Source organism: Syngnathus typhle, linkage group LG5 (genome assembly GCF_033458585.1).
Source record: "Syngnathus typhle isolate RoL2023-S1 ecotype Sweden linkage group LG5, RoL_Styp_1.0, whole genome shotgun sequence".
Lineage (NCBI taxonomy): Eukaryota > Metazoa > Chordata > Actinopteri > Syngnathiformes > Syngnathidae > Syngnathus > Syngnathus typhle.
The window spans coordinates 13,649,917-13,654,872 of record NC_083742.1 but is presented as its reverse complement, the minus strand read 5'-3'; positions in this window follow the sequence as shown (position 1 = coordinate 13,654,872).

The window sequence follows — 4,956 nt, the reverse complement described above, 5'->3', positions numbered from 1 at the left end:
AATATATTCTTTATTTTCTTTTGAAAATATTATAAAAAAAAAAATGTATTCATTCCCTATTTTCAGTCTCAAGCAAGCAGAGGTGACTTGTATTGAATTAGTTGCTCCTGCCGAGTGCATGTCGAGATCATTCTGTAATAGCCGGTTAAGAAAAGAAAATGAGACCCTGAATGCCCAATCGCAGACAAGATTACACACGTGCACGCATGCACCTCCATTTTTTGGTACATCATGTGCTAAATCATGAAGGTGACAGGCAAATCCATTGCTTTCTTCCATTTCTCCCAGTGACAAGTTAACCTGCTCAATTTAGTTATATAACAAATCTGATAATGCAATTGAATTTATGAAGTTGAAATCTAATTGAAATTTAAAAGTGCTGTCATCATCATCATCATCATCATCATCGGTTTAAAGTCCGCTTTCCAGGCGCCGCTGCGTTGGACTGGGTTCTCGATATGGCCTTCTTCCACCGGGAACGGTCCATGGCCATCTCGTGGTTGATGCCGAGTGCCTCCATGTCGGCTGCCACGGTCACCTGCCAGGTCTTTTTAGGTCGGCCACTGGGTCTTGTTCCCTCTACGTTATACGACATAACTTTCTTCACCCAGTCGTTCTCGTCCTTCCTCACTACATGTCCGTACCATCGCAGTCTGCCTCTCCTCACCACATCCACTATGGCCTCCACTCCCATCTTCTGTCTCAGCTCTGCACTGCTCTTTTCTTCCCTCATTGAACTACCACACATCCATCTGAATGTGCTGTGAATCCTCTAAAGTTGAACTCATCCCGGAATGCCACTTTTAAGACATATTCTCAGTATTTTTGCTCCGTTGTGATGACAAACGTACAATTTTCAAGTTACTTGGAACTGCTCGTACAAAAATAAAAAAACACATGCAGCTTCATCATGTCATCTGATCACATAGCCGCTCTGGTAGATTTCCAATCAAATTTCCACCTTTTTGTTCATAACAACTATATTTGAGCACATCTTACAGCCCACATAGATTTCCACGAGTGTCCCAATAGGTTTTGCCCATACATTGTGACCTTGATTCAGATCCATTACATCACTTATCCACCACTTCACATGGCTCTCTGCCACACAGATGCATCAATACAATGAACCCCATAACCTCACAGGCCAAAGAAGCTACTCTGAAAGGCTCCCACTTCACCCAGTTGGGTATCTGAAAGCAACTTCAAGTTTCTCAGTAGTCTTTCAGTAAGCTTAAAAAAGGGTGCTTTAATAATTAATGTCTCATCTTATTGTGGGGTAAGAAATAAATACTGATGTCATGCAGATAGACGGAACTTGTAAAAACCCGTTGAAGGACTTGAGGTCGTTTGTTGCATTGGTTTGACTCCCTGCTAATTATTTAAATTATTTGCAAATTTGTATGTTCATTTGTTTGTTTTTGAAAGACGCCTAAATCTAATCTGAAAATTTCCCAAATAAAACCAAGATATCCCGTACCTCGGTGTTCCTGAGACTTTTATTGTGCGTCAGACTTAAATACGAAATCGTGTCTGACTGTTTTCAACAAGCGTGTTTAACCAACATTATGGCATTCTTTTTCAGGTGTCTTCCCGGCATGGAACCTTTTATTAGACAGACCGTATCTAGCAAATTGCATGTTGTCAAGCGAAACTGGCTTGAGAGGGAACTGAATTTCCGTCAGATTTTTTCTCAAAATTCTGCTGAGTGCTACAAAGCACCAAACAGAATCGATGCTGATGACATCATATCCAACTGTTCATGCCATTCACGTTTAACTAGTTTATATATGCTATTAATTTTCAACAATCCCCTAAAATGTTGCCTTGGCTTAAAGATGGCCGACTTCCTGTCTTTTCGGGCATATATTCTTCTAGACCTTCTTGTACTCGAGATACAAATGCCTACCAACAAACTAGCTCCTGGAGCTGAATTTTTCCAACCAAAAGTAGTTGAAGACAAGAATGACATCATCTCCAACTGTTCACACCAGAAACATTTCACCAAACATTAACATGCCATTCATTTTCAACATGACACTTTGATGCTGATCACTGGAGTGCGAAACTGTTAGGTCGCATTCTCCAAATAGCAAAGTGGATAGTTTCTGTCACTTGCTTCTTTCAGACATGACCATGCATGAGATTACACGTGGCATTTTTTTCTTCACTTGGGGGTATGCTGACTCATTCTCAGGCAACCCTGACATTTTAGGCTCATTAGCCTATGTGAGCTTTCGCTTTTCATTTGATGTCGATGATTGGATTTGTGATGCCACAAAGTTCATCATCGCAATCGTTGGACGCTTTGGCATAAAGACATGTTGCAAGGTAAAAAGAAAAAAATTGAAGTTGAATTATATTTAAATATTTCTTTCATGGAAAGTCCTTATTTTCCATGTAAACCATTTTTTGTAAGAGTCGGACGCAACCATTATTATGACAAATGTTATCAGGTGCTTCCTGAAAATGAAACAAACAATGAGCCCGATTCTTCTGTTAAACCCTTTTAGAAATATTTCACTTTTATTCATGGCCAGATGCAGCTCTTCTGTTTACGGTGGATTGAAATAGCACATTTCATCCAAAGCAATTTATATCGCTTTTACTCACTGCCTCACATATTCTTTTGCAGACTCCTTCAGTCAACCAAGGTAAAGGCCAATTCGGGCCAGTTGAAGCATGTCAGTAAGAGTCCTTTAAAGAGTGAGCCGGTCACAATGTAACAGTGCATGATCTGTGACGTTCGCTGCAAGACTAGAATGCCACACTATAGACCGCAGAACTCCCTCAAGGCTCTTTTAGGCCAATGGCAAGTACAGATTTTATTTCCAAGCTTCTACCAATCCTGTAGAAAATACCTGAAAGTCTTTCGGGAGGCTGGGATGTTGAGCATAATGTAAATAAAATCCGAATTTCTTATTTCAATTAGCACTATCGAGTAACAAAAATGATAAACGTATACAATTTACTTCAGAAATGGAACACAAGTGAAGGTTGGCAAAATTTTAAATAAAGCACAGATACTTGAAAATTGTACTTAAGTACAATAATAAGTACCAAAATTTCTGTACTATACGGCGAATCAGCTAAAATTACAGGGAAATCCTGTTTTGCCCATACATAAACCACGTCGGACTATAAGACGCAGGAGTTTTAATGTTTAATTTCCATATGTAAGAGAATACGCACAAGTCATACAATGTCATAAAATCATGAAAATCCATAAATAAGCCACACTGTACTTATAAACCGCAGGGTTCAAAGCTTGTGCAAAAAGTAGCATTTTATAATCTGGAATATACGGTCGTAGTATTTTTCCTTGGATATATCATCAAACAAATTTATCGTGGAAATGCCTTTCGGATTATATAGCAAAGTGTATATAATCAGCAAAATAGCAAGGCCATGTAAACACATTTTACTCTCAGTCATGGCAGACTCTCTTTAGTGTAAATCTCTTCAAATGAGTTGGTAGGCCGCTGTTATTTCACATTTCCTTCCGCTGTCTGTGTCATTTGAATATTTGAGCAGCAGCAGCAGCCTTGGAGTCCAAACACCACGCAACACTCTGCTCATGCTACGTACTCCGTACAGCCGTTAGTTGACACTTGGTGAAAAACACACTCACGTGCTCAAATACACACTTGCACAAACACACTGCAGGTTCACAGATGCGTAATGCACACTTTCATAGAATCCTGTTTTTTTTCTTCCCTCCTGCACACACACGTACTTGACACAAAGGTGGAGAGTGTTAACAATGCAACATGTTCTAACAGGAATTAAGGAAGCACAGTCACCAATGTGCTTTTCAGCCATTTTAAGTAAAACACATTAAAACAAATAAATTGTAGTGAAACAATGATATTCTGGCATCCAATATGACAAGTTTCTTATTATATTCCACAAGATGTATAGATTTCTGTACTCAAAGACTCTGTAAAATTGCTACTAGAAAATATCCGCATTGACTTTAATCATTCTGTATTAGTGACGTTTGTGTTGAACGGCAACACGGGACAAAACCAGAAAAAAAAACTTTGAACGTCTTCTCAAAAGGTGGATAATTGTCAACTTCCTCCCTCCTATTTAATGCAGTGCTATTTCTACAGGCCTCCTTGTACTGACAGTATAAAAATGTCATATTAACTCCCAAGATGGAAAATTGCAAGGATAACTTTGTCCCTCTATTTTGTGTCTGCGCTATTTATGCACAGTACTGACGTTGGAAAATTGCCATCGTTTGCAGGCAGTATAAAAAGGGCTTCTGATACTATCGTTGTGCTTGGAAAATTATTGGGTTGACATTGGTCGTCCCATTCCGCCTTGTGTTTATCCAAGTGAGACGTAGAAAAATGCTGGCTTTTTACAGGTGGCGTTAAAGGTGAAAAATCACACTTTGTTTTCCTAATTGGGTGTCACTGTGATTTATATACAACTGCCACATAGGAAAGAAAAAGAAAGGAAGAACTGTTCCGACATGAAATGGTGCTTCTGATTCTTTCTCTGTCGCTGCGTTGACTTTGTCCTCTCCATTTGGTGTTGGTGCTGTTCATCCAGAACGTGACATTTGAAAACAGGTGGACAAATGGTGGTTTTTACAGGCGGTGTTAAAGAAAGAAAATTGCAGGCCCAACTCTGTACCCACGGTCCATGTTGGTGCCATTTATCCTAAACAACTGGAAACTGGAAATTTGCATGGTTAACAAACAAGTTGGGCAAAAAAGTTTTTTTCAATAACGATCCGATATATAAAATGGCTTTGACACGACCTCCAAGTGTGGAAAATGGACTTCATCCATTTATTCTGCGTTGGAGACACTTTTTCATTTTCCTTCCTAAACTTTATATTGCAGCCTTGCAGGCAACAGCCACTGCTCTTCCTTCTCGTCCGTGCGTCCAGACGTATAATTACAAGCAGTCAAGTGGCCCCAAATGCTCTCCGCCTGACCG